This window comes from Zea mays, chromosome 4 (genome assembly GCF_902167145.1).
Source record: "Zea mays cultivar B73 chromosome 4, Zm-B73-REFERENCE-NAM-5.0, whole genome shotgun sequence".
Taxonomy (NCBI): Eukaryota; Viridiplantae; Streptophyta; class Magnoliopsida; order Poales; family Poaceae; genus Zea; species Zea mays.
Window position 1 is genome coordinate 10,246,325 of NC_050099.1, and position 25,223 is coordinate 10,271,547.

A 25,223-nucleotide genomic window follows, 5' to 3' on the forward strand; every position below is an offset into this window, starting at 1 on the left:
CTACAGACGCCAATGGTCGGCTGACGTGGAGTGCACCGGACACTGCACAGTGCCTGTCTGGTGGTGCATCGGACTGTCCGGTGCGCCCGACGACAGAAAGCTGCTGCTTTCTGTCTAATGGCTAGTTTGGGGGTTGGGGCTATAAATACCACCCCAACCGGCCATTCTTAAGTGTGAGAGCCCAAGCAACATACCAAGGCATATAGTGCACATTTTCAAGAGCTCAAACACCCAAGTGCTTAATAGAATCACTCGGTGATTAGCGTAGGTGCTTTGCAAAGTGCTTAGGTTAATTAGACCGCTTTAGCGCTTGCTTTAGGTGAATCCTAGTTAGTTGAGTGAGTTTAGATAAACCACAACCTCTCGGCTCTTGCGTGAGCCATTATTGTACCAAGTGGGGCGAGAGTCTTGCGAGACCGTGACAACCGCGTTTGTGTCACGGCTGCCACCATGTACCAGAGGGAATGAGACCCGCGGCGTTTCGGTCGGAAGCTCGATAGTGGAGACGGCGAGGAGCATCCGAGAGGAGCCGGAAGCGGAGCACCACTTGCGCGTGGAGAAGGCCCATGGTCTTGGCCCTCACAGAGTTACTCGACCGAGGTGCTTGGCCCTCACGTGGGCTTCCCTTTGCATAGGGGCATCAACGAGGATTAGTCGGGACCTTATGCTGTTCCGGATACCTCGGTAAAAATACCGGCGTCATCCACGAGAGTTTGCATCTCTACCTTGCTCTTTAAGTTTCCACATTTATATTAAGCATTTAAGTTTCAATCTTGTATTCATACTTATATAATGTAGATTGAAACTTAGCCATTGCGGTAGAGATAGCAACACTTAGACAAAACGTAGTTTGCACATTCTAGTTTGATTATTTGCATAGGTTTTGCTCTAGGGATTTATTTGTGGACTAGTACGGTGCCCGTGCATTCCGACGACACTCTTTCTCCTAAATATTTGCAAAATATGTACCAACCAACCTTTTCTAAGATCCCAAACACAATTTCATTTCACTTTTCCATCATCTCAGAACTGCTAGTGGAAAAGGAGGCAAGGGCCTTCAGAGCATCAAGTCTCCATGCATGAACTTCAAAGCAACAGCAACCATAATTAAGAACAGTGAGGAACAAAGGACCAGCATCCATATTTAAGAATAGTGAGGAACAAAACAATATGATTCAACAAATGATTAAAACGAGAAGAACTAAAACATTAACACGCCAGGTTGAAATAAGACTCGACATATGACTTGTTGGAGACTCGTTCTCAAGTGCTATGAATTAAGAACAAGGCAACATAAAATGTTAAATGTCAACGTCCTTCGTCCATGAAACATTATTCCCTTGAGGATAATGGGTCTTGGACGAAGGTTGATGAGAGTAAAATTACGAAGTTTAGATCTTCGTACTAAGATTTCAATAGATATTGCAAGATGACATAAAATAAAAGGTACAAAAGAGATAAACAAGTCATAGACGAATTATATTATATTTTCTTAATATATCCAATCATTGAATACAATAATACCTCTGCCTTGACAAAAGGTTGAATTCCAGAGTATGCGGTTGCAGTTACCAGAATCCGTGAACCGTAAGGGAATACTGTTCACTATTTATAGGCACAGGGCGCAGCCTGTGAGGGATTACAAGTATGCCCCTTATAAAAGTTTATAACATTGACTCAGACCTTTATGGACTAAAAGGTCATTCTATCTTTAAGTTGGTTTGTAATATCGAAGCTTCATGAAGAGGGACCTTCGGCCATCTTATACAAACAGCTTCAGCCGAAGGCCGCTTCTTCCTAGAAGACCTTCGGCGACGAAGCACAGGCCCAACAGTAGCCCCTTTCGCGGTGCTAGATCGTTTTTCGTAACGAGCTTGATCCGTGAAAAAAGTCTCTTAAGCTTCGGAGCGCCGAAGGTCTAAAAAACACCTTCCCTGAGCTCGTTGTCGAGAAACGATTCAATTTCTCAGCGTGTAGCGGCCCCACCTTTCAGAGTTACTGTTCGGTCTCTGCGGTCCACCACGCAGCGAGTGCGAACGGGTGTCCGCCTGGTGTAAAAATCCTGGCGCTTCGCCTTCTTACCTGCAGCACTATATAAACAGACGAGTAGGTGTGAAGTTACCACAGCATTCATTGCTATTTGCACTGTTTTGCTGCCAAAATTTTTAACCGTCGCCGAAGCTTGTCTGTCGGAATCGAACGAAGCTCCTGTTTGAAACCTGCTTCAGAGGAAGAAAGTATTAAAGTTCCACAAGTTCATAATTAAATGGCCAGAGTGCGCTCTACCGCCAGGGTTGAACGTGAGGGGGACGAAACTGAAGCTTCGGAGACTGTCCCCATTTCCGAAGCCATGCAACGATCCGGGCTAGTGACTTCGGAAAAGATTCCTAGTGAAGATGCAGAACAAGCAATCGCTGAAGCAGAGGAAGAAGATATTGAGGAAACTGATCCCGAAGATGATTATCGCATTGCTATGCCAAGCAAACCCAGCCATTTGGACTTCGGGAAATCTACTGTTTCGAAGGCTGATCTGTCCAAGATGGTAAAATCGGGCTTTTTTACTGAAAATCAGAAGAAGCTATTGCTCTTCGGGGGAGAAGAGACTACCCCAAAGCCGGAGAAGGATGAAATTGTTATTTTCAAAAGCTTTCTAAAAGCTGGATTAAGATTCCCCCTTCATGGGATTATTGCAGAGGTACTGAAGAGGTTCGGTATTTATTTTCACCAGCTGACCCCTAACGCTATCGTCAAACTTATTGTTTATATCTGGGCACTCCGAAGCCAAGCAGTGGAACCATTTGCGGACAGCTTTTGTCGGGTTCACGAGTTGCATTATCAAACGAAGGCTAGAAAGGATGGATTGCACGACAATTTTGGTTGCTATAACTTCGCCTATCGGAAATCTACAAAGTTTCCTGTAATTAGCTACCGAAGCAAATGGGCAGCAGGCTAGAAATCAGAGTGGTTCTATGTTAAGGTTGATGACGACAAGGAAAAACTTGTGCAAAGTCCACTCGAATTAATCTTCGGAGAAACCCGACCTCGCTGCAATATGACACCCGAAGGTCCAACGCAACAAGCAATGAATGAATTCAGAATTATTGCAGAGCATATCAGCACAAGGGACCTGGTTCAAGAGTTTTTGGCTTTCAAAGTTTTTCCCAGTTTAAAAGAATGGGAAATGCCGAAGCTACAGGGGGAAAAGAAAGAAGGTGAACTTGTACGTTTACCTTACTACTTCAAGTTTAAGAAATACTTTAAAACACCTTGCCAAGAGTGGCTGGAAACGATTGAAGCGATGTGCAATGAAATACTTGGCAATTATTCTAAAAAAGAAGATCAGTTGATGACCGCAGCCTTCGGCACCCGTCCGAAGCGAAGACTAAACCGAGTGCTGGACGCCCTGGGTTTCGAATACCCTGATTACGAAAATCTGAACAAAGGTGCCGGAGGCCAAAAAAGGAAGAGGATAACTGAAGCCTTAAATGAAGATGAAAAAGAACTATCAAAGAAGAAAATTCCGAAGAGGAAGAAAGCATCTTCTCCGAAGCATAAAATATCCGACGAAGAAACCCCCGCATCACCCTCTGTCGCTGACGTTGAGGAAATTCTGAAGGTAATGACTGAATCCTTACCCGCGAAGCTAAGTCCACTGAGGCCCCGACTGACAAAGTTTTTTCAGAAGGACAAGGAGCCCGAAAAATCGAAGAAAGTAATCAAAGCGAAAAGACAAAGAATTATCACTGTGACAGAAGTAATTGACAAGACACCGCCAAGAGCTTCAGCTCAGAAAACACCAGCGGCTGCGGAAGGGACAGATATTGAAATTGTACCTTCAGAGGTCGCAGCTGCCGAAGCTGCCGCAGCTGAAGATTTGAACCTGGAGAGCACAATCGCACACATTGACAAAATACTGCTAGACATGGCTGCAAAAGAAGCTACCACCGCCGCCGAAGAGGCCGCGACCGCAGCGTCGGAGAAAGGGAAAGAAATTGCTGATGAAGCTTCAGAGAACGAAGCGTTCATATTCCAGAATTTAGTTGGAGAAAAACTGTCAAAAGCTGAAAGAGAAGAGCTTAGAGAATATGCAAAATCCTGCGGATACAAACCTGGAGCACTCCTCTTCGGAGGCATTGATGACGAAAAATTAGATTGTATTCGAGATCAAACTGGGGCCAAAGTTATCGGTACTCTGTCAAAGAGTATCGGTTTTCCGAAGCTAGAAACAGACATCAGCCGCTACCGACGACAGCATATCGTTGGTAGCTTATTTTATTCCAATTTCAAGGTGAACTATTTTTCCCTTAACCTTTATTGTTTCTAATAACGAGAACATGTCTGACGAAGGTTGTTTCCGTGCAGAGTATGCTATTGAGCAAAGCCTTGAAAATGCAGCAAGATTTTGAAGACAAGAAACACGAAGTTATAATTGAAAATTTGGAAAGCAAAATAAAGGAGCAATCGGACGTTATCGAGAAAAAGAACTTTGAGCTCCAGGCAACTGAAGGTTCATTGGCGGAAGCTGAAGCAAAAATAACAGAACTGAACACGAAGCTTCTCCGCCAGTCTGAACAGTTCGAACGAGAAAAGCAAGATCTTAATGCAAAACTTGAAGCCGAAGCTCAACAAAATTCGGATTTGAGAAAACTATTGACAAGCCTTCAAGAAAAATGTCTGGAATTTAGCAACAAATGCATTCATCGATTAAGAAAAAATTTTCACTCAGTTGGAGCCAGCAGTGAAAAATTCGTCCCCTCAGCTGAAGATTTACCGAAGACCTTCGAACATATTGAGGGTGAGATTGACGAGCTCGACAAAGTCATAGCTGGGCACGGTGACTTCTGTGCCTGGGTGGCTTCTCGAGGCACTGCTGCAGCCTTCCTGAAAGCTGGCTGCGATCATGGAAAAATTGTCAATAGGCCAAATTTCACTTTATCACCATCAATCCTGGATGACATTCCTGATCTCGCCCGAAGTATCTCTAATAGATTTGTAAAAATGATATGGACAAAAGGTGGGCGAGAAAAGGCTGGAGACGAAGCTCGTAGCCACCTTGAACCAGTAAGAAACCATACCTTGTGCTTACCTTTTCTTGCAAGCTCGATTTTGACTTTCAACGACCTTATTCATGTAGGATGACGAAGCCGAAGCCGATGATAAAAAATGACGCCGAAGCTGAAGCTCCTTGGAGATTAAACAGTAGACTGTAGACAGTACTTGAGAAACTTTTGAGATAACTTTTGTAAATGTAACTAAAACTTGTCTTTAATGAATTCTGTTCATACCTTGTAATATATCCTTATCCTTCCATTGATGTATGAGAAATGCTTTGATGTGGACGAAATTTTCTTTTTTGAGCCGAAGGCGAAAAAACACCTTCCCTTCTTTTCGTACGCAACGAAGCATAGAAAACAACATTTTCCTTCTTTCCGAAGCTCTCCTTTTTTTTTCTCCTTTTTTTTATTTTGCCGAAGCAACCGCTTATACCATGAAGATGATTATCCTACATATGCCTAGATGAATGTTTATGAATGCAAATGTTATGATGTAATGCGATGTGCAAATGAATGGCCAAACAATCACACCTCAAGCCATACTCATAGCCATTATTTCCTTAATCACACCTCAGCTCTGCATCCCCTTAGGAACGACTTTGGAGCTTCTTCGCCTTTACTTTTGGCGGAATCAGCGTTGACTTTTCGCTGTAAGCTCTGCATTCCCTTAGGAACGACTTTGGAGCTTCTTCGCCTTTACTTTTGGCGGAATCAGCGTTGACTTTTCGCTGTAAGCTCTGCATTCCCTTAGGAACGACTTTGGAGCTTCTTCGCCTTTACTTTTCGGCACTCGATGGTGCGTTCTCAGTTTTTACATTTACATTCCTTGGGGGGTTTTGCTCTTATAGAACTAAAAAAGGAAATTACATGTGATGGCCCCATTAAAAACCTTTCTCCCCCTTCGGAAAGGAAAAGGGTGCCATGAAAGAAAAATAAAAAATATGAAAAATTACATCGAATTATACATAATATCGCCGAAGCTCATCCGCATTCCAAGATCTAGGAATGTCGTTGCCGTCCATATCCTTCAATCTGTATGAACCGGGTCTTGACGAAGATGCTACTAAGAAAGGTCCATCCCATTTCAACTGTAACTTGCCCACTGTTTCTAGGTTGGCCACTCTCTGAAGCACCAAGTGTCCTGGCTCAATATTCTTTAGCCGAACCTTTCTATCTCGCCATTTAATTGTTTTGGCTTGATATTTGTTGATGTTTTCCACGGCTTGCAACCTGATCCCTTCTAAAGCATCTTTTTCCACAGAATAATCAGCTTCGGGACCTGATGCTGCCGAAGCTACTACCCTTATTGATCCGGTTTTAGCTTCTTCTGGAGTTATTGCTTCGTCACCGAATAATAACTTGAATGGGGTAAAGCCTGTAGACCTTGATGTTGTTGTATTATGGCTCCACACCACTTTGGTTAACTGATCTGGCCACTTTCCCCTTGGTTGATTGAAGATTGACTTCATTATTCCTGTCATTATAATGCCATTGGCTCTTTCAACGAGTCCATTTGACTCCGGATGTCTGACTGATGCAAAATGGATCTTCGTACCAATTTGATCACAGAAATCCCTAAAAGCCTCGGAGTCAAACTGTGTTCCATTATCCACAGTGATAGCCTTTGGTACCCCGAAACGACAAACAATATTCTGCCAGAAAAACTTTTGGACGGTGGCCGAAGTTATTGTAGCTAAAGGCTTTGCCTCAATCCATTTAGAAAAATATTCCACCGCCACTACAACATATCTTAGGTTCCCTTGGGCCGGTGGTAACGGACCTAACAAGTCAAGGCCCCACCTTTGCAATGGCCAAATGGGTTGTATGAGCTGTGTTAAAGACGAAGGTTGTTTTTGATCTCGTGCACATTTCTGACAACCTTCACACTTTTGGACTAATTCCGCTGCATCCGAAGCTGCCTTCGGCCAATAAAATCCTTGGCGGAAAATTTTTCCAAGTAACGGCCTAGATCCAATGTGAGATCCACACAGGCCTGCATGTATTTCTTTCATCAACTCTATACCTTCGGTTCTGGATAAACACTTGAGTAGCGGAGCACAAACTCCATGCTTGTACAACTCTCCTTCTATCATGACATATGGACGAGCTCTTGCCTCTATCCTCCTGTTATAGGCTTCGTCATCTGAAAGGAATTTACCCTGAAGATAAGAGATGATCTCAGTCCTCCAATCTTCGCTATAAACAGGAGATATATTGAGGACTGCTCTTTCAAGAAGTTCCACCGAAGGTGCTTTTATTGTTTCGAAGAAGACATCCGAAGGTAAGGGCAGCCCCTGTGCTGCTGACTTAGCTAGCAAATCAGCATGCTCATTTTGTCCCCGAGGGATATTTTTGACAGAAAATCCCTCAAAGGAAGCTTCAACTCTCCGAATCATGTCCAGATACTTTTCAAGCTTCGGATCTTTAGCCTTGCAACTCTTGTCGATATGACCCGAAACAACTTGGGAATCAGTTTTAAGAACAGCCCTTCTGATTCCCATTGCTTTTAGCTTCCGAAGACCCAGAAGCAGGGCTTCGTACTCGGCAATGTTGTTTGTGCAACTAAAATCAAGCTTTGCCGCATAACAAGTTTTAACTTTGGAAGGTGAAACCAACACAGCAGCCGCTCCCGCTCCGAAGGTTCCCCAGGACCCATCGCAAAACACTGTCCATGCTTCGGTGTCTTTATTTGCTTCTTCCTCCTGAGCCCCTGGCGTCCAGTCAACAATGAAGTCTGCTAACGCCTGGGACTGAATCGAAGATCTATGAACATATTCAATACAAAATTCATTGAGCTCTGCAGCCCATTTTCCAATCCTTCCAGTAGCTTCTCGGTTCCTCATAATATCCTTCAGAGGTTGTGAAGAAGGAACAATTATGTTGTAAGCTTGAAAATAGTGCCGAAGCTTCCTGGATGCCATCAAAACAGCATATAACACCTTCTCTAATTCTGTGTAGTTTTTCTTTGATATACTAAGAACTTCAGATACAAAATATACTGGGACCTGTTTCCTGGCTTGGCCATCAAGCTTCTCCTGGACAAGTGCTGCACTTACCGCTGAGTGCGAAGCTGCCACATATAATAATAAAGGAGCCCCTGGCATAGGTGGAGTTAGTGCTGTTAGATCTATTAAATACTGCTTCAGCTCTTCGAAGGCCTTCTGCTGGATTGGTCCCCATTGAAAGACTTCGGCTGACTTCAGCACTTCGAAGAATGGTAAGTTTCTCTCTGCTGATCTGGATATGAATCTATTGAGAGATGCCAACCTTCCTGTCAATCTTTGAGCCCCCTTTTTTGTAGTTGGTGGCTCCATCCGAAGTATAGCTTCAATCTTACTTGGATTAGCTTCAATTCCCTTTGTTGAAACCAAGCATCCTAGAAATTTCCCCTTCTTTACTCCGAAGACGCATTTTTCTGTATTCAACTTTAAGCCAGCTTGTCTGAAACTGGCGAAGGTCTCCTGCAAGTCAGCAATATGATTCTCCTACTTCGTGCTTTTTACAATGATGTCATCAACATAAGTTAGCACATTTCTGCCTATCTGAGACTGGAGAACCTTCGCAGTCATTCTGCTGAAACTTCCTCCAGCGTTTTTGAGCCCCTCAGGCATCCGAAGATAACAATATGTGCCACTTGGAGTTATGAAGCTAGTCTTTGGCTCATCTTCCTTCTTCATCCAGATTTGATGATAGCCTGAATAACAGTCTAACAGACTCATGAGCTCTGAAGAAGCTGCTGCATCAACTAAAGAATCTATCCTTGGCAATGGGAATTCATCCTTCGGACAAGCCTTGTTAAGGTCTGTAAAATCGATACACATTCGCCACTTGCCATTGGCCTTTTTTACCATAACAGTATTAGCTAACCATTCTGGGTACTTTACTTCTCTGATAACTCCTGCACTGATGAGTCTTTTGACTTCGTTGCGAGCACCTTCGGCCTTATCATCTGACATTTTCCGAAGCCTTTGCTTTCTGGGTCTGAAGGATGGATCGACATTGAGCGAATGCTCAATAACATCCCTATTAACTCCGCAGAGATCATTGGCTGACCATGCAAAAACATCTTTGTTGTTGAACAAAAACCTTATCAAGGTTTTCTCTTGTTCTTCGGATAACTGAGAGCCCAATAGCACCTTCTGCTCTGCTATATCCTCACATAAGAGCATGGGCTTCGGCTGATCTGCTGAAGCTGCTTTCTCCCTTCTGAATTTGTACTGTTCACAAGCTTCAGCTCCATCTATGTTATGGATTGCTTTTGAATCAGTCCAGTTTCCTTCGGCCCTTCTGGCAGCTTCCTGGCTTCCATGAATAGTGATGGGTCCTTGATCCGAAGGTATCTTCATGCAAAGATAGGCAGGGTGAAGAATTGCTTCAAAAGCATTGAGGGTGCCACGACCAATAATTGCATTGTAAGGATATTCCATGTCAACAATGTCAAACACAACTTGCTCAGTTCTAGTGTTGTTGATGAACCCAAAGGTCACTGACATGGTAATCTTGCCCAGTGCTACAATTTGTCTTCCTCCGAAGCCACAGAGAGGATGGGTAGCATCATGAATCTTATCTTCTGGCTCTTGCATTTGTCTGAAGGCCTTAGCAAATATGATGTCAGCTGCACTGCCTGTGTCAACCAAGACATTGTGGACCAGAAATCCTTTGATAACACAAGAGATAACCATGGCATCGTTGTGTGGGTAATCCTTGAGCTGAAGGTCCTCTTGGGAGAAGGTAATAGGAATGTGAGACCATCTTGACTTGATGAAGGGTCCTTGCACCCCAACATGCTGTACCCTTCTCTGTGCTTCCTTCTTTTGTTTCTTGTTAGCTGGCTCTGAGGACGAACCACCTGTGATTGGGAGCACCAGCTTCGGGTCCGAAGCAGCTCCAGCTTGATCGTTGAACGAAGCCATCAGCTCGAAAAGTGGAAGTGAGTTCACCGGAGGTGGGCGCCAATGTTGGAGACTCGTTCTCAAGTGCTATGAATTAAGAACAAGGCAACATAAAATGTTAAATGTCAACGTCCTTCGTCCATGAAACATTATTCCCTTGAGGATAATGGGTCTTGGACGAAGGTTGATGAGAGTAAAATTACGAAGTTTAGATCTTCGTACTAAGATTTCAATAGATATTGCAAGATGACATAAAATAAAAGGTACAAAAGAGATAAACAAGTCATAGACGAATTATATTATATTTTCTTAATATATCCAATCATTGAATACAATAATACCTCTGCCTTGACAAAAGGTTGAATTCCAGAGTATGCGGTTGCAGTTACCAGAATCCGTGAACCGTAAGGGAATACTGTTCACTATTTATAGGCACAGGGTGCAGCCTGTGAGGGATTACAAGTATGCCCCTTATAAAAGTTTATAACATTGACTCAGACCTTTATGGACTAAAATGTCATTCTATCTTTAAGTCGGTTTGTAATATCGAAGCTTCATGAAGAGGGACCTTCGGCCATCTTATACAAACAGCTTCAGCCGAAGGCCGCTTCTTCCTAGAAGACCTTCGGCGACGAAGCACAGGCCCAACATGACTGCATAGAGAGGGGTAAAACAGTAGAGTTAACAAAGGTAAATGTTTACTTTTTGCAACTTATATGGTCATGATTTGATCATTCTTGTACAACATACATTATGCTTTCAAATAAACTTCTTTCAAGCTGGGCGAGCGAAGGACTCATGAATAATGCAGGATCATCTAGTCTTGACCTTGTTAGCTTGAAATGTTGTCGAAACCTTCTTCCAGCACCTTGTGGTGATGAGCGTCGATATGATCACCCATGAACTGCTGGAATCGATGAAATATGCCCAGAAGTAGAATGGACTCGCCCAAAAATTGAATTAGAAGGGAAATAGTTCCTAGAAGAAGCTGTTCAGGTCACCTTTTTGTGTATCGAAGGCCATCAGTTTAGTCTCTGCATCCTGGAATTTAACAAAGATTATTACATTCAGTTAAAACATATTTTCCACTAGTGTATATGTAACATCAGAATAGATATTCTTTGTTGTTAAATATCATTGCACACCAAGTCATGCACCTGGTACTACTCTTGTCTGTTGCTGTTAATTTCACTGATCACATGCCTCGTAGGTTTTTTGGAATGAATATCCCTCAAAACAATGTCAGCTCTCTGGATGACTTCAATTGGAACATCTTCTAACAGGCAAACATGAGGACCATCCACGTGACAGTGTGACTTATTTGAGTTGATCCTTTCCAACAAACATCCAAGATGAATGCATAAAGGAACCATGTTGTTAAGACTAAATTAGATAGCAGCAAAGAAAATGACTAATATCAAATATCTATTGAGAGTGATGGCAATCCTTAATAGATATTAAACAGACCAGTAACTAGACATAAACTATGTTGATCATCTAGACGCAATTATCAAGTAGAAGCCTTATGATACATGGTTAAGGAATATGATGGAAGCATCATCATACCTTGACCCTTGACTGAAGGGACACTAGTGAAAGCCAACATAATTAGGAAGCTAGATGGGATCCTCGCCAATATTAGTCACTGTCAAGGAAGCATACAATTCAAATGCTAGATTTTACATATGCAAGCAGAGTTGTAAAAGTGTCATGGTCACAGACAAAAATACTTAGTTGAGGAGGCAAACTACAAAGCAGAAGAGCTAAATCCAGTTACCTAAATGAGACAGTTATGCGATTATTTCATTTTGTCCGAAAACCACAAATTAAAATCGTTTAATGCATCTACAACAACAAACCTTTTATTTCCATAGCACAATTTTAGTTTGTTTAACAATCTAGTTTTGTCACAGATTATATGTTTTACGTTTTCATAAAGCGCTCTGGTTTTAAGAACTAAAAGAAGATGAACCCCCTACACTTGAATAGAGTATATGTTTCTAAACACTATTCAAAGCATGATTGAAATCGATGAAATATGCGCAGAAGTAGAATGGACTCACCCAAAAATTGAATTAGAAGGGAAATAGTTCCTAGAAGAAGCCGTTCAGGTCACCTTTTTGTGTGTCGAAGGCCATCGGTTTAGTCTCTGCATCCTGAAATTTAACAAAGGTTATTACATGAAGTTAAAACATATTTTCCACCAGTGTATATGTAACATCAGAATAGATATTCTTTGTCGTTAAATATCATTGCACACCAAATCATGCACCTGGTACTGCTCTTGTCTGTTGCTGTTAATTTCACTGATCACACGCCTCGTAGGTTTTTTGGAATGAATGTCCTCCAAAACAATGTCAGCTCTCTAGATGACTTCAATTGGAACACCTTCTAACAGGCAAACATGAGGACCATATTTAAACAGGGAAACATGAGGACCATCCACATGACAGTGTGACTTATTTGAGTTGATCCTTTCCAACAGACATCCAAGACGAATGCATAAAGGAACCATGATGTTAAGACTAAAATAGATAGTAGCAAAGGAAATGACTACTATCAAATACCTATTGAGAGTGATGGCAATCCTTAATAGATATTAAACAGACCAGTAACTGGACATAAACTATATCAGTTGTCCAGACGCAATTATCAAGTAGAAGCCTTATGATACATGGTTAAGGAATATGATGGAAGCATCATCATACCTTACCCCTTGACTGAAGGGACAATGTGTAACACTCCAGGTTCCACAAACAACCCGGTATGCTACTGTACTACACTTCCGACGTCCATATATAAAATTTCGGCAGCATCCCCTTTGCAAGATTGCATAAAAGAGGGAGCAACAGAGTATAAACATATATCATGACTAAAACATACTAAGTATTATTACTCGGCTAGCAAGGAAAGATAAACATACGACCTGAACTGAATTAACCAGTGTGCACGACCATATAAAAAAAACAAACTTCCTTTGACAATAAGTTTCTATTTAAATCATGGCTGCGCCTGGGCAGTTTGTGAGAGTGAAAGTGGACGTGCTGCTACTCCCCTCATTCCCAACATGTATCAAGTACCTGCATTGAGTAATGCAAGAGTGAGATGACACATCTCAGCAAGTAAAATAATATCAAACAGTTTAACCACATAAGAACATTGTTTTACCACCACTTAATTCCACAACCTTCTTATTACGAAGGTGCAGCACGTATACAACGTACAACGCACCTAGTTACCACACCTCGCAGGTAGAAACCACAATAGTAACATAGTAATGTCACACTTCATATATTCCTCATGAGTGCAAATGTCTGCAAATGCAAGGATGACTTCTGCCTTCATACCTCTAAGGATATGAAGCCGCATCGTACCCCTCCTCGGGCAACGTACGATGCTAAAAATGTACCGGTACGGTCGGACCATAAGATCACGACATAACTTCAAAATGCAAGATGGATGATGCGATGTGCATGTCATGCCTACAACACTTCATATAACATGATTCAAAAAGACACTTCAACTTCATCCAGATGGGAATCAACCACATATATCATTACCAAATTATGATCATCCACAATATTAGACAATTGAGAATTAATACTTCCAAACAAATAAACTTCATCATAGAATTCAATGATTAACATAATTAAAACTTATGCATACTCAATGACAGGGAATAGGATGCAAACCAAACGGTAGCAACCACCACTGTATTTACTTGCCTTTACCGAAAGTTCAGGCAAATCCCAAGTACGATCCGGAAGCCCACCACCTGTTTTTGACACCCAACTTAGTACACCAATTTCACATAATCAGGCTCATAAGCGACGCCGTACCTACGCACAAACTCAAACCCCGCCGCGGGTTACATCTCTCCCTACACCCACCAAACTGCAGCGGCGCTGCTTAATAATTTCATAACTTTAAAATTATGACAGCAGTGGTAACAAAAAAAACTCCAGAGGCATCTACATAAGATTCCCCACAAGTTTTGTATACAATTTACAATTAAATTCCAATATCTAATTAGCCCAAAACAGTCCACAAGATGAACCCTGTAATCTGTTTTTCTTTGTCTTTTGGACAGCGACATACCCAGATTCAAACAACGATATCTTTTAAAATATAATTCCAAATCAAGCGCATAAGTACTCATTGGAAAGATAAGACAAATCCCTACATGATTACCATACTGGTTAACACTAATTACACACGAAAAATTCTCAGAAACTGCTAATACCACTGCTGTTCACCCACCTGAAAAATCTGTTTTTTTGGACAGCAACATAATTGGATTCAAACAACGATATCTCCTGAATTATAACTCCGAATCGAGCACATAAGTACTTGTTGGAAAGATAACATAAAGCCCTACATGATTCTCATACTGATTAACACTAATTTCTCCCGAAAAATCCCCAGAAACTGCTAATACTGCTGCTGTTCATCCCCCTGAAAAATCTGTTTTTTTGACAGCCACATACCCGGATTCAAACGGTGATATCTTTCAATTTATAACTCCAAATTGAGCGCATAAATACTCGTTGGAAAGGTAAGGTAAAGTTCTACATGATCCCCAAACTGATTTCCCTTAATTCCTCACGAAAAAACACAGAAACTGCTAGACTACTGCTGTTCACCCACCACCTAAAATTCTGGACAACCCCCCTCTACCCCAATCGCAAACGCAACCTCTAATCAATTAAATTGCAGCGCAAATGAACAAGGGATGAACACAAAAATCACCTTGGATTCTCCCCCTTTCCTTCCTCCCTTCTTCCCTCCACCAAAACGATTGAAGACTCGCACCACGACGACGATGATCCGAGCGGCAAGGATTGGCACCTTGGGAGGAGGGGATTGAGAGGGGGGGCGGCTAGGGTTTGGTGGCTGCAAGAATTGAGAGAGGAGGAGATGGGCAGGGGGGCGGCGGCCAAGGGGGAAGAGAAGTGGGGGGGGCGGCTGCACATGGGGGGAGGGGGTTAGGAGGGAGGCGGCTAGGGTTTGGGAGGGTTAATGGGCCGAAACTCCAATTGCGGCCCAACTAACCCACGCGACAGCTCCCGACCGCAATGCAAGCGTCAAACCAAATAAATTCTACTGCCCTAGTTGTGAATGTTTTCCACAAAATCCCAAATCCCCAAAACAACAACCGGATGAGGAAAAAAAACAAAAAGAACAACCCCCAACTTCTCTTCTTTGCAAACCGGGTATCACACTCTACCCCTCTTAAAGAGAATTCGACCTCGAATTCTGACGCTTCTATCGGAACAACAAAAGAAAGGTTAATGAATCAACAAAACTCACACATAAAGAAAAGTTCGAGTGCTTCTGCCGTATCAGCTCCTCAAGCTCCTAGGATTCTAAGATACGCAGCAGACGACACTCTAGAGTCTGCTCTTGCTACACAGGAATCGGCTCTAGCTCGATTTGATGGTCTGGATACCGCAAATACTTCCTCAACAAAAAGACATGGAATACTTGGTGTACTCTGATCACAGATTCCGACAATTACATGTGCTAAGCCCAGCTGCCAACTCGGCCAAGATAGCAGACGGTCCTATATACCTCGGACCAAGCATTCCTGACACCAAATCAATCATTGACATATGCAAGTACTTCAAGAAATGTATATATGAATGCAAGGCATATAATGTTCCTATAGGCTAAACCAAACTTAGCCACACAAGAGCAACTTCAAGAGAGCAACTTAATGCTTGCATATTTCTAGATAGCAGCACAGCGGTTAATTGTTTTGCTCCTAACTCACAAAAATATGCATCTAAAATTAGTAAACTAGGACTTTATGGAAAACTTATAAAGTCCACTATACCCTTGGTATTATCATCACAACAAGATTTGACACTTAGAAAGGTCAAACAGTGCTAAACGTAAATTCTGTCCAGACTTGGACATAATTCAACTACTCAATTCAAAAATCCATAATTGGAGTCTCAATCATCCAATTCAAGTGCTCCCAGACTTTTTAGAAAGCTAGTAGAATTGTCTATAATTCATTTATAAACATATCAAGTTAATTCAATGCATATTAAGGTCAAAAGACACGAGAAAGGCTCTGCTGTCCAAATTTGGACAGATTCAGAGATCACACTTAAAACAGCTGTAACTTAACTTATAGATCTCCAAAAAAAAATTAGTCCAAAATTTGTTGTAACGATTAAGAAAAGTACTACAACTTATTTATAATTTATAATAAGTTATTCGAAGTTTAAATTGGGCAAACAAGGTCAGCATCGAAATCTGTATAGAATCTGCACAGATTTCAAGACTGGACTTGAGAAAATCATAACTCCCAAACTACTAGACCTATGGTCATGAAATTTTTACACAAGTAAGATAAATAAGTTGGCTACAACTTTTATATATAACATCTCTACAGAAAAGATGGTTTACTTCACTGAACTAGCTGCATAACTAAAACTGGTCATGCAGTCCCAATAGCAAGCAATAGATTTTATCAGGTTCATTACTCTTCTAAGATTAAGCGTTCATTGAAAGACTAATAACTTTAGGTTCTTCATTACGAGACACCTAGAACAAATATAAGTATAGAAGCAATATGATAACCTTTTAAATCATTTAAGCCTAATCTGACATCATGCAAACAAGAATCAATTTAAGCATGTTATGTCTGCCCACATATTCATCCAAGCACATTCTATACATGATATCATAACTCCCTGCAGCTAACAAAATTTTGCAAATATAAACTCACTGAAAAGATTATAACATTCCCTAGAACTTTTATTATAATGAGTGTCTCGGAATTGGTTTCCAAACCGATAAAACAATGCAACTCTTTTGTTTCAAAACTGATAAGATTGAAACAATGGACAACTAAAATTCAAAAACCTATAACTCCTGCTATACTCAACTTAAACTACAACGAACACGCGTTGGAAAAGTTTTGAAAATTGTCCACGACTTTTGCAATAAAGTTGCACCCAAATTTATCCTTATAGCCCACAACTCTGCATGACCTACAGCTAAACTCAGCCTGAGATACTGCACATTAGAGATTCGACTTATATCCGGGCAACCACCTCTCCAAATCTATTTAACAGAAAGTTACAAGTAAATACCCATTAAAAAGGTACTGAAAATACCTACAAGTTTTGCTTAAAGAGAATTCGCAAATTTGTGCTCTGCAACTATCAAAACGCGGTCGATTTATTGGTGATTATAACGACGCCTAAAGTTTAGACACAACAGTGCAACAACTTCAGAGCAACCTAACTCCAATTATATGCAATGAGAATTAGAAACCCATACTCTTTGAAAAGATCATGAAATTACTAAAACTTTCATAATCCACAAAGACCAAATTATACCGTCTTCAATGTCTACTCTTCCGTACAAAATTAAAGACTCACTCTGCTAGAGACACCAACAAAGATGTTTTAAGAAACCCATATCTCTCAAATGTTTAGACCAAACATGGTGATTAAGCATCCTATGGGAAGATGCAGAAACATACTACAAAACATTCTAGATAAGTGAGCCTGATTCAGCCTCCAACTAATTTAAAATGCCTCCCGAAACCAAACAACACATTATCAACAATAAAAAAAACAATATAAAATGAAACCCAAGTCATTGGCAGGTGCCATCAACACTAGGATTTTCCACTACCAAACTGGGATGCAACTCCACAAAGTCTTTAAATAACACTCTACCAAATAGATTAGAACACTAAGCACAACAATCAATGAATTCAACAACCGCGTTGGTTAATGCCACTAAGGTCAAACATCCATGTACCGACAATGTATGAAACACCTGACATACCCGTCTCCAGCTCTATAAAACATGGTTGTTATTACACTAGAATCCAACTACTAGAAATCTCCAAAACTATTCTGTTGACGTGAAGCAAATGGTGCTCATGTCATATAACATCTTTTCCCCCTCTCAAAAGAGATAAAATTTGCAATACTCATAAAGCAATGGAGGGATAACAACAAGAAAAAACTAATGTACTTCTTGACATAGACTCATGCAAAAGCTTCATAAATATTACTTTCAACACTAAAATAATAACACGATACTATGCTCAACAGGAGTAATTGGACTTCAATAAGATAATCCACCTAACCCAACTAGTTTGATTAACCTCACATACAACAATACCTCCTATTATTGCACTTGAACAATTTGTACCTAGTGATGTCATAGGATGAATTCAAAGTAGTAGACATACATGATCTATCAAACCATCATTCATATAATAAAAATCTCCATCTAATGCAACAACCACATCATTATAGAGATAGATGACTAACAAACATAAGCAACTTCCAGTTAAACATTGACTTTGTTTAAGATAAAGCGGCCCAAATAATAATTCCACAAGCATGCATAGAGAACTGATCATATAAAAAAAACTACCATGTATCATCGGTGATTAAAAACAATATAAAACGGGTTGTCCATATTGTCCACATGACTAGCCTCCAACAAATAGAAATTATGCATAACCTTTTTGGCTATAGAAACAAACCATAGAAGGAAAACATGCATGCCTCTTCAACTATAATATAGACATAAAATCCACTTGAAATCACCCTATTTATTATTAAAGATAAGGTTGCACACAATAAGAAAACCTATCATGTAAACATGGTTGGACTTATCTACCCACGTCATCTTGCAAATTCACTTGAGTTCTTCTAGTCTCAAGATTTCATAGACAGTACAACATTGCCTTTGCTCTATGGAGACAAACCTATTGTACTCTAAGATCAAGTTGGCAAGTAGCCACACTAGCCAAAAAAAAGTGAGGTGTAAAGCACTGCACCCATGGAAATATTACATTGATAAGTTGGGTTGTAACCCAACAGTCAATCCAACTCAACAACACCATAAAACTTCATTGTATAGTGTTTTCACACTACACCAAGTCGGATTAGATCCTCTATACACAAGCTCAATAAACAATCGGTCCTACAAGTACTAGAACCCAAGAATCCTTTTGAGAAAAAAACATCCACAGTCAAGCATATAGAAATATATGATGGTAATAGCTCAGAGATTAGTAAACATTGCATCCCAAAAAACATCATGACGATATGTATATAAAACAAGTACATTAGTAGCTTCACTCGCATAATAATTTCAATATCAACCACATCAAGAAACCAATATTAAATAGAAGTAACATTTCATATCAAGCATTACGTCGTTAACGACATACCTCATCAAACCATAAAGGGGTTTGGAGTAAGGAAATTCTAGTCATCTATACAATAAAATACTAATATGAAAGATATATGAACTCATACCCTTCCTATATGTGCAAGTGTGTCAAATTTATCTTCAAATTGCGTAGAATCTAAAGCCTATCCTTTGATACCAACTGTAACACTCCAGGTTCCACAAACAACCCGGTATGCTACTGTACTACACTTCCGACGTCCATATATAAAATTTCGGCAGCATCCCCTTTGCAAGATTGCATAAAAGAGGGAGCAACAGAGTATAAACATATATCATGACTAAAACATACTAAGTATTATTACTCGGCTAGCAAGGAAAGATAAACATACGACCTGAACTGAATTAACCAGTGTGCACGACCATATAAAAAAAACAAACTTCCTTTGACAATAAGTTTCTAATTAAATCATGGCTGCGCCTGGGCAGCGTTTGTGAGAGTGAAAGTGGACGTGCTGCTACTCCCCTCATTCCCAACATGTATCAAGTACCTGCATTGAGTAATGCAAGAGTGAGATGACACATCTCAGCAAGTAAAATAATATCAAACAGTTTAACCACATAAGAACATTGTTTTACCACCACTTAATTCCACAACCTTCTTATTACGAAGGTGCAGCACGTATACAACGTACAACGCACCTAGTTACCACACCTCGCAGGTAGAAACCACAATAGTAACATAGTAATGTCACACTTCATATATTCCTCATGAGTGCAAATGTCTGCAAATGCAAGGATGACTTCTGCCTTCATACCTCTAAGGATATGAAGCCGCATCGTACCCCTCCTCGGGCAACGTACGATGCTAAAAATGTACCGGTACGGTCGGACCATAAGATCACGACATAACTTCAAAATGCAAGATGGATGATGCGATGTGCATGTCATGCCTACAACACTTCATATAACATGATTCAAAAAGACACTTCAACTTTATCCAGATGGGAATCAACCACATATATCATTACCAAATTATGATCATCCACAATATTAGACAATTGAGAATTAATACTTCCAAACAAATAAACTTCATCATAGAATTCAATGATTAACATAATTAAAACTTATGCATACTCAATGACAGGGAATAGGATGCAAACCAAACGGTAGCAACCACCACTGTATTTACTTGCCTTTACCGAAAGTTCGGGCAAATCCCAAGTACGATCCGGAAGCCCACCACCTGTTTTTGACACCCAACTTAGTACACCAATTTCACATAATCAGGCTCATAAGCGACGCCGTACCTACGCACAAACTCAAACCCCGCCGCGGGTTACATCTCTCCCTACACCCACCAAACTGCAGCGGCGCTGCTTAATAATTTCATAACTTTAAAATTATGACAGCAGTGGTAACAAAAAAAAACTCCAGAGGCATCTACATAAAATTCCCCACAAGTTTTGTATACAATTTACAATTAAATTCCAATATCTAATTAGCCCAAAACAGTCCACAAGATGAACCCTGTAATCTGTTTTTCTTTGTCTTTTGGACAGCGACATACCCAGATTCAAACAACGATATCTTTTAAAATATAATTCCAAATCAAGCGCATAAGTACTCATTGGAAAGATAAGACAAATCCCTACATGATTACCATACTGGTTAACACTAATTACACACGAAAAATTCTCAGAAACTGCTAATACCACTGCTGTTCACCCACCTGAAAAATCTGTTTTTTTGGACAGCAACATAATTGGATTCAAACAACGATATCTCCTGAATTATAACTCCGAATCGAGCACATAAGTACTTGTTGGAAAGATAACATAAAGCCCTACATGATTCTCATACTGATTAACACTAATTACTCCCGAAAAATCCCCAGAAACTGCTAATACTACTGCTGTTCATCCCCCTGAAAAATCTGTTTTTTTGACAGCCACATACCCGGATTCAAACGGTGATAACTTTCAATTTATAGCTCCAAATTGAGCGCATAAATACTCGTTGGAAAGGTAAGGTAAAGTTCTACATGATCCCCAAACTGATTTCCCTTAATTCCTCACGAAAAAACACAGAAACTGCTAGACTACTGCTGTTCACCCACCACCTAAAATTCTGGACAGCCCCCCTCTACCCCAATCGCAAACGCAACCTCTAATCCATTAAATTGCAGCGCAAATGAACAAGGGATAAACACAAAAATCACCTTGGATTCTCCCCCTTTCCTTCCTCCCTTCTTCCCTCCACCAGAACGATTGAAGACTCGCACCACAACGACGATGATCCGAGCGGCAGGGATTGGCACCTTGGGAGGAGGGGATTGAGAGGGGGGGCGGCTAGGGTTTGGTGGCTGCAAGAATTGAGAGAGGAGGAGATGGGCAGGGGGCGGCGGCCAAGGGGGAAGAGAAGTGGGGGGGCGGCTGCACATGGGGAGAGGGGGTTAGGAGGGAGGCGGCTAGGGTTTGGGAGGGTTAATGGGCCGAAACTCCAATTGCGGCCCAACTAACCCACGCGACAGCTCCCGACCGCAATGCAAGCGTCAAACCAAATAAATTCTACTGCCCTAGTTGTGAATGTTTTCCACAAAATCCCAAATCCCCAAAACAACAACCGGATGAGGAAAAAAAACAAAAAGAACAACCCCCAACTTCTCTTCTTTGCAAACCGGGTATCACACAATGGTGAAAGCCGACATAATTAGGAAGCTAGACGGGATCCTCGCCAATATTAGTCACTATCAAGGAAGCATACAATTCAAATGCTAGATTTTACATATGCAAGCAGAGTTGTAAACACGTCATGGTCATAGACAAAAATACTTAGTTGAGCAGGCAAACTACAGAGCAGAAGAGCTGAATCCAGTTACCTTAATGAGACAATTATGCGATTATTTCAGTTTGTCCGAAAACCACAAATTGAAATCGTTTAATGCAACTACAACAATAAACCTTTTATTTCCATAGCACAATTTCAGCTTGTTTAATAGTCTAGTTTTGTCACAGATTATATGTTTTACGTTTTCATAAAGCGCTCTGGTTTGAAGAACTAAAAGTAGATGAACCCCCTACACTTGAACAGAGTATATGTTTCTAAGCACTAATTCAAAGCATGATTAACCAAAATAAAACAGAATAGTTTGTTCCTTTACGCAAATTGCAGAACTATATTAAGTGCTTGTTTTTCAGTCCTAACTTTACATGAATTTTCAAACCAATCAATTTACCATCAAAAATAGATGGAGAACCACAAAGCAGGTTAAAGATAGATGTCACAAAATTAATAAATTGACAAGTGCACATATTGTGGATGGGGTGTCAGCTTTACTCCTTGGAGTGTTATTTAAAAAAGAGGCGGTCAGCAAACAGAGAAAACGTAGGTCTTATACAACATGAAACTACGTGAAACACAAATTTATATATTTTTACTATGGTCTGTCTCATGCTTAAGTAGTTTTTATACAGCAGTAGTCCCATACCATTCCTCTAATTGAGTTATTTGTTCAGGAATGAACTGAAAACTAATAAAGGCATACAATCTACCACATGGTCAGTTTGTTCAGTTGACTAAACCCTAAATAAAAACAGAATAGTTCCCTTACGCAGACAGAACTGACTTATGTTTAGTTTGTTATTTGTTACTACCACTCATAAGCCAATAACCAGAAAACAGATGGCTCTTGAATTAGAGGACAATTTCCTCATCTTCGTTGTACACCACAGATGGCTTGAATTAGAGTGCTATTAATCAAACAATTTAGGGACAATGTCCTCATATTCGTTGTACACCATAGATGGCTTGAATTAGAGTGTTGTTAATCAAACGTTGAGGTTCGAGGCAAAGTTAGGCTTACTGATAAACCAAACATATGGTCATATGTTGATGTTATATGAGACCACAGTAAAAATATAGTTACTGTGCTAAAGACTAAACGTAGAAATACAGACCAAACATACGTTTTTATTGTGACTGCTGACTGGAAAGTCAAGCAGGCAACAAAATATGGTAACCTACTTCGAATGACAGTGGACTATTATTAGCACATGGGCATTCAGTCATAAACCGTAGTCGTACATCAAAGGAGATTTTCAAAGTTAGTACCCAATACAAGAATTCACTGAAAGATGTATGAAGCATTACAGTTATTTAGAGTCCAAACTTAACAGGCTGGCAGTTGGCTATCTCCTAGCAGTGGCTCATCAGGTGTAATTTTTCAGATCATGATTCAGGGTCACTATGAAGCAAGCTCCGTTTGAATGGTAAAATAAGGAGAAATAGTGTATATGTTAGAGCAGTTATCAAAGTAGTTCATGAAGAGTAGAACTTGACACACCCGGACCAACTCGTTTACGCTCGACCCCTTTAGGAACCACCTAGCATCACATTTACAATTCCAACGACATCAGAACATGGGATTCAGAATGAAATAAATGTGATTTAGAATCTCAATTCTCACCCGACATATGGATTTCAAACGGATGGATAACCAAACGAGGCTTGCAAGAATGTCAGTCATAGAGAGAGCAAAGGTTCACATGACAAACAACAAGGAGGCCTGATACTATAGCGCTGTGGAGAACCATGCCCACATAATATAGGAAAATGATAGGTTAAGGATCTTGAGTATCAGCATCCTCAATTACCTTGAAACTACAGACTGATTTTCTTTTGTTAATTAGTAGGAATAATCATGGTCCAGGTCATATTTCGTCATGTATGCTGATGAGCACATTGTAGGTAGGTTGAGAGAATGTTAGGTAAAGAAAAAGGAAATCTAGTGTTTCCACTTTGTCTGACTCAGACAGTAGCAATAACATGCGAAATGAACGATATGGATGCACTTACATCCAAACACCAAATATTCCGATAAAACGCCATTAGTTTACTTCAGCCTTGTACATAGTATGAGATCTAACGTCCTTGTGAACCCCTGGTTGAAAATGAAAATGCTGTGAATTTCATCGACGAACTGGCCTCACCAGCGGCGGCGATCAGGCAACAACTCCAAGAGCGAGGATTCGCTGCCTCCATCGTCAATTCATAGCACCACCATTGTTGCAGCCAGGCATTCGCTGCCTCGTTCCTTGCAGCGGCTCTTCCTGTAATTGAGAGTGATTAGAACCATCCAAACACGAGCTGATGATTGGAGAGCTGCTACAGAAGCTAGAGCTCACCGCAGACGAGGAGCAGAAAGAAAGAGTGATTATAAAGTGTGATTGTCCCTACCCACCAGATCCAAAAAGGGTGAAATGAGGATATTTTATTGAATGAGAAATTGCAAGAATTCCTGAAATGGATTCAATTCCAAAGATAGGGTATCATGTAACAAGAGGTTATTGGATCAAAACATCACACAAAAAATGAATGAAAATAGATCCAAATTGAGAGAAAAAACATATTCAATGCGACTTACTGAATCATTGTCGTGCACACCGAGCCACCGCTCTAGACAGGCCCCATGCAAGTCTCTATTTGTGGGGTCTCATCGGAGGCTTGTCTTGGAGGAGAAGGGGCTCATGGCAATGTCAGAGGCAAAGTCCTCGAGGCGTCCACACCGCCATGAGTGGAGGTGGAGCCACAGGATCTCGATGCTGTGGCGATTGGGGGCGTGAAGCAGGCAAGCAGCGGTCGTGGATCTGAGCACTTGGGAGAGGCGAGCGATGCAGGGGAGCATAGGTGAGGCAGGCACGGGTGGATCGTGAGCGGGGTGCCCAGAGAGCTGTGGCGCGGCGTCTCTCCGGGCGGGGGCTAGGGGTGGCATCGTGCAACGGGGGTGGTGGTGCTGGCGCAGGAGAGGCCCTGGGTGGTGCCTTGAGTCTGTTGTGCGGATGGGGGTTGGGGATCCGGCGGAGGTGGATCTCGCGGATGTACCGCGCCACTGCATCAATGTCCTCGCAGTTGTCGTTCTTGGCGAGCCGCGTCCACCGTCCCAACCAGGCATCGCGAGAGAAGTCCGCGGCGCAGCACGTCTCCAGCGTCGGAATGTCCAAACAGAACAGGAGGGAGATGTGGCGCAGCTCGGCACGGTAGTTGAACCTCGAGGAGGAGAACTTGAGCCCCTCCTAGCTACAGAAGAGGAGGATGACGG

At 41.2% G+C, this 25,223-nt stretch overlaps 1 long non-coding RNA gene across 3 annotated transcripts; it reads right to left on the reverse strand.

Moving 5' to 3' along the window:
* Nucleotides 1–10,221: 10,221 nt before the first annotated feature.
* Nucleotides 10,222–13,026, reverse strand: LOC103652811 (uncharacterized). 3 transcript variants are annotated; one of them, XR_565087.3, is made up of 7 exons: nt 12,655–13,026; nt 12,219–12,334; nt 12,010–12,102; nt 11,513–11,591; nt 11,104–11,278; nt 10,697–10,987; nt 10,222–10,599 (listed from the first exon to the last, which is right to left on the reverse strand). It is a non-coding gene; the product is annotated as an uncharacterized lncRNA (long non-coding RNA). The 3 variants fall into 3 exon arrangements; XR_565088.3 differs by having other exon boundaries at nt 12,219–12,337; nt 12,655–12,776; XR_565084.3 differs by having other exon boundaries at nt 12,219–13,026.
* Between the last annotated feature and the right edge of the window lie 12,197 nt (nt 13,027–25,223).